General features: G+C 41.7%; 1 pseudogene; it reads left to right on the top strand.

Annotated features, from left to right (window-relative positions):
- Window positions 1-4,940, top strand: part of LOC133897615 (DNA polymerase II subunit B4-like) — a 5,916-nt pseudogene extending 976 nt beyond the window's left edge.
- The last annotated feature ends 1,060 nt before the right edge of the window (window positions 4,941-6,000 follow it).

The raw sequence follows: 6,000 nt of genomic DNA, 5'->3' as shown, positions 1-6,000 counted from the left end.
CATCCTCAAGGCGCTTGATGAGATGGAGTTTTCAGAGTTTGTAGAGCCCCTTAGGACTTCGCTGCAAGGTCAGTCTTAGTTACATTCATCCTGTTATCAACTTATCATCCTGCTAGATGCTCCATGGGTACACAATATGTAAAGTGAATGCAGGGTGAAACAGCATGCACTTTTACTCATTGCTATACTTGATTAAGTTTCACTGTCTTGGTGCATTTGGGAGCATAAAGGTTGTTACCGATAAGTTCATGGATTGTTCCATCCTTGTGTATTGGGCTTCTTTTGGTTTAAGCTTGTGCACTTGGCTGCCTGACTTATTTCATTTTTCTACGTTAAGGAGATCCCATTCCATTTTGTAATAGTTTTTTCATGATTGTTTTGTCAATGAGCCAATACATCCGAGTGTCCATACTATTCTTTCTGTCTTTTGTAATCATCTGTCTGATCTCATTTCCTTTGTCATCTTTTTTTTTTGTTCCAGAGTTTAGAAACAAAAATGCAGGTCGAAGATCAGAAGCAAGCAAACAACAAAAGGAAAAAAGAAGGTGAAAGTGCCTAGAGGGGGGGTGAATAGGCTTTTCTGAAATTTAAAACTAAAAACAGCGGATTAAACTGCCGGATATTCCGGTGAAGTCCGGATACTCCGGTATGATCCGGAGTATCCGGTCTAGTCCGGAGTCTCCGGCTTGACAGGAAATTTCAGAATAAATTTGAACTAAAGACCACAGCTAGATTCTATGAGTTGCACTAGGTCAAGTAGATATTACTAAGCTAGAATAACAAATAAAACTAGCAAGATTGATACTATAGAAATTTAAATGATAAATTACCAAATGCACACGATCAAGTAAGTTTCACAAGTAAGAACACGAGAATATATCTCGGAGTTCGGCTACCTCACAAAGAAGTGCCTACGTCTCCGTTGAGGAGCTCACAAAGAGCCGGGTCTTCTCCAACCCTATCCTCTTCTAGCGACCACAAAGATCAAGCTAGAAATTCTTACTCAATATGAAGATGCTTACAAACTTCCCGAGGCACATCACAAGTTTTGGGTGCTCTTCGGGCGACTCCTTTCCTTCTAGAAACCCAAAGCTTCAAAGGAGATGATCGCAGTAAATGCTCGATGAAGAAATCAATGCTCAAGTGGCTTGAACCCTCTCCAAACACACACTCTCAAATTTGTGCAAATTTGGCTCTAGAGATGATTGGAGGGGCTTTGAATGCTCTTAAAGTGCTCAAGAGGTCTCAAGGAACCCAGCCACAACAAGCTCTAAATGCTATGGTGAGAGGGGGTATTTATAGCCCTCTCTCACAGACTAGTCGTTACTGTTTTTGTCAGAGCTTACCGGAGTATCCGGTGTACACCGGAGTCTCCGGTCCTAATTTCAAAAACGGCGTCAGAACGGTCACGAACGTGTCAGAACTAGCTGTTACAGTTCTGTTTAATTACCGGAGTCTCCGGTGAACACCGGAGTCTCCGGTCCTGACAGATTTTCCAAAACAGACTAAGTCCGGAGACTAGCCGGATCCTCCGGCATCTCCAGGTACCGGAGTATCCGGTGAACACCGGAGACTCCGGTCTTTACTACTTTTTATCAAAAAGATTAAAAGCTAACCGAGAGCCTCTGCCGGAGTCGACCACGGAGACTCCGACTGCACACTAAACATTTTACCGGAGTATCCGGTGAACACCGGAGACTCCGGTCTTTTTCTTGAAAAGATTAAACCGTAACCGAGACTCTCTGCCGGAGGCTAACTCGGAGACTCCGGCTGAATGCTGAGTACCGGAGTATCCGGTGAACACCGGAGACTCCGGACTCTGAAGATTTTCAGAAAGAGTTTCGTGTCCGTGAGTGAATGTGTCTCTCAATTGGGTGATTCTAAAGGATCTCTTGAGCATTGAGACACTAATCAAGCAAATGAATCCATCCATCTAGGAAAAAATCTATCCTAGACTCAATTTCAAAAGTAAAAAGAATTTAAGCCCTATCTTGTATCCTTTGTTGATTCTTCAATTGTTTCGACGGGCGTCAAACGTCATTTACCTTCACAACTAATGCTCATACCTGTTCAATACTCACAAAGCATGTTAGTTCTTTAATCGTTTTGTCATCAATAAGCCAAAACCCACTTAGGGGGCCTAGATGCACTTTCAGAAGGAAATTAGATAAAGAGCCTCATCCGCAGAACGAAAATGCTCTAGCTGATGATGCCAAGGAGAACAACAATTAACTTTTCTGCTGATGTGATAGTTGCGCACAGAACCGGAATATTCGGTGTTCATGTTGGTAGTTGTATGTGCTTTGTGCTCGATGTTGCCTCTGTACTGCAAATTTTTTTGTAGACTTGATATGCTGTTGTATAATGCATTTGTCCTTCCGCTATCAGTTTTCAGCTTCTGGTAGTGCAATTAGAAGTTTAGCACATGATAAAATGATGTTTTTATGGTCGATGCTGGAAATAAGTTAGTGGGAAATTGTTGGCTGTATTCAACCTCTACTGGAATCGTGCATTGGACATGTTGTTTTGCTATTGAAATCGAGTGTGCTGTTTACCTCTTTTTTAGGTGTCTCTGTACTGTAAAAAAAATTCTAAAACTTCATAAATTCTTCATATGCAATTTGTCTATGTGTTCCTTGGACAATCATTTTTGGGTTAGTCAATATGGATGAAAACATTACTCACGAGGCCTTGATCAAACGGTATAATCTGTTCATCTGCCAGTCAAGGTTTTGTTATTTATTTGGAAGGTCTGAGTGGCACTAATTGAAAAATATTTAGAAGGTTGACGTTGCTTATGAGTTATGTTGGGAACTGACGGTTTTTAAGCAGACCCTAGTGAAACCCCAAATGTTCATCTTTCTTTTCCAATGGCATTACATGTTAATGTGAACACATGGAACTATGAAACATGACTACAAATCATCCACATGAAGCAGCCTATGAATCATCTTCAGATGCTACAAGAGTCAGGCCTGGCAGGTTTAATAGAAGAAACAGCCAAAGCTTCTCAAATAAATAAAGAAAATATTTGGCTGTGAAAGAGCCAGGCCATCCCTCAAAAAAAGAAAGAGCCAGGCCTTACAGGTTTAGGAGACCTTCCAGAATGAATCACAAAAGTTACGAGTAAACACTTCAAAATACAAATCAAAAGGCTTCATAAGTTCGTCTTGGGCTCAATGATGCATAAGGCTAGAGATAGAGGCATCGTCTCAGGATTAATGGACCATGTTATCTAAGGAGGAATCACCCATGTGTAATATGCTGACGATACAGTGATCATAATTGACTTAATATCATACTAAACCTGAAGATAATCTTATACTGTTTTGAATGAATGTCAAGCCTCAAAATCAATTTCCACAAAAGCGAGACTTTTGTTTTTGGGGTCGACGGAGAAACTAAAGAGAAAGTTGTCAATATGCTCAATTGTAAATTAGGGGCCCTCCCTATTAAGTATCTTGGCATCCCTATTGCCGATCAGCGTCTTGGGCTGATTGCTTTTGTCCCTTTGGTGCAAAAGTTGCAGAAAAGGCTGGATCCTTGGAAAGGGAAGAACGTGTTTTCAGAGGGAAGACTTGTTTTGACCAACACATGTTTAAGCAGCCTCCCCATGTACTCAATAGGCTTCTACCTCATGCACACTGGAACCCATGATAGGATGGATACTATCATATCCAAATTCTTCTTAAGAGGGGCCCAAGACAACTTCAGTACCATATGATTAAATGGGAGGCCGCCTGCAGACCAAAAGACTAAGGAGATCTGTGAATTATGAACACACAAGTGATGAATCCATGTTTAATGGTGAAATAGATTTGAAAAATCCTAACATATGAGGATGCACTGTGGTGCAGGCTCCTTAGAGCAAAATACATGAGGAATGGGGACTTCTTTAGCTCTAAGAGCAAAGGTTCCTCATAGTTCTGGCAAGGGCTGCACAAAGTCAAACACCTTTTCTATTAGGGTGCTACATACAAGGTGCACAATGAAAAATTGACTAGTTTTTGGACTGACACTTGGATACTGGATACCCCTCTTAAGATCCAATTCCCTGAGCTATTCAAAATGATCTCCGACACTTCGACCATGGTGGCCGATGACTTCAAGGATGGTACTTTCCGAATTAACTTCAGAAGGGCTTTGACCCCCCTTGAATTAGGGAGGTATGGGGAGTTGAAGTCTTTGATGAACTCCATTAAGTTGGATAATTTGGTTGATGAAGTCCACTGGGCTTTTCCACCGGGCTTTGGAGAAGTCCAAGTCTTTCACAACCAAGTCCCTTTACTGGTTTATCCTTGACAGAGGGATAAGAAGCAAGATTAGTGAGAGGTTATGAAAATGCAAGGTCCCTCACAAGATTAAGATCTTTCTCTGGCAAATGTTCAATGAGAGACTCCAAACTGCTACCTTGTTAAAACGTAGAGGCCGGAAGGGCAGCGAGTTTTGCTGTCTATGTGGCAAAAAGGAAACTGTTGAGCATATTTTCTTCTAGTGTGTCCTTACTAAGTTCATATGGAGTATGATCAGAGAGTGTTTTGACTGGGTGGATCAACCCAGAGCCATTGATGACCTTGCTTCTGGTCGGTTCGTACATAATCTGAATATACCTACAAAATTGTGTCTTTTCTTTTTTTCAGGTTTCACTGGACGTTGTGGTGTGCCCGTAACAAGATGACGATCGAAAAGGTCTTTCCCAACAAGCTGATTGATAGTCTACTTAAAGGTCTTTCTTATTTGCAGAGCTGAAAAATCTTACTCAAGGTGGGCGACAGGAAATGCTTGACCCGGCTCTTGATCATCTCGTGAAGTGGTGCATCAACTTCCAGCCGAGTGATATTATCCAATCTGATGTTGTCAGGCTATAACTTGTTTGATATGTATACTCTGTGTTTATATATCTCTAGAACCCGAGAATGGTTGGCGTGTCTTGTGCACAATGTTTCCTATTGAACTAGTGCCGGCATGTTGCTATTGTGTGTCTCTAGAGCTCCCAGCTTGGCCGGTGTGCCTCCTGATCTACTTACTGATGTATCTGGTGATGTGGTGCATATAAACCTGTCATTTTGCTTTCAATAAAAGCAGAGCTCGTTCTCCTGCTTCATAAGTTCAAACTGAGTAGGCGAAGCTGGTGTAAAAATGCCTTGCTTTCACTATAGTGGCTAAATTTCAGAGCTCGGATCAATCATTAGCTACAGGAAACTGTGGAATTACCAAGGTGTCATTGACAAACACTAAATCGGGACTTTTGTGATTTTCATCTCGAACAAAAACATGGCAAACAGCTGTGGTAACAGTGATTGCAAAACTGTGAACAAGACTATAGCTCACAATACAGAACTGTGTTCTACTTCAGTCCATTCCCCATTTCCTTACTACTCTTTCTTTCGCTGACATTCTGACTCCATCTTTCACAGGCGCTCCAGCCAGGTTGCCGCTGTCCAGGTCACTCGATATTGGTTCAGACCTTGGAACCGATGAGCCCTGGAAAACACAGTGAGCTACAAAGGAGAGTGCACGCCGTATTTGACGCAGCACAACCAACAGTGAATTGACAACAGCTGCTATCAGTGCATTGAAGTTCGCAATCAGGAAAAACTGCAAGGCAAGTTGAGCAATAGTTAGCAGACATTTAGGTTGGGAACTTAACAGCAGCAGGACCTCCAGGCCGGCCCCTTTGCAGCCTCCTTTCAACTTCCACGCCCCATTTCTCAAACTGTCTTTTTCTGCCCCAGGGCATTTTCCAGCACTTTCCTAGCTTCGTCCTGTAACGAAAATTGTGCTCAATTTGAGATAATATTTGTGTGTAATTTTGGATTCTCGCAGAAATCAGCAGCGCTACTTAGTTGCATTATAGTCTGATAAATAATAGCGTCAGTTTTTTTAAAAGAAATTTTCTATTACATGTCGAAGAGGACCATTAAATTCTAGGAAATGTACAATTTTGCAACAGTAGGGTTGTCTAAATTTTAGTCACAACGACAAAAGGGGAAATGACAT

The sequence above is a fragment of the Phragmites australis genome, chromosome 17 (genome assembly GCF_958298935.1).
Source record: "Phragmites australis chromosome 17, lpPhrAust1.1, whole genome shotgun sequence".
In the NCBI taxonomy this organism is placed as follows: Eukaryota; Viridiplantae; Streptophyta; class Magnoliopsida; order Poales; family Poaceae; genus Phragmites; species Phragmites australis.
This window is presented reverse-complemented; position numbering and strand designations above follow the sequence as displayed.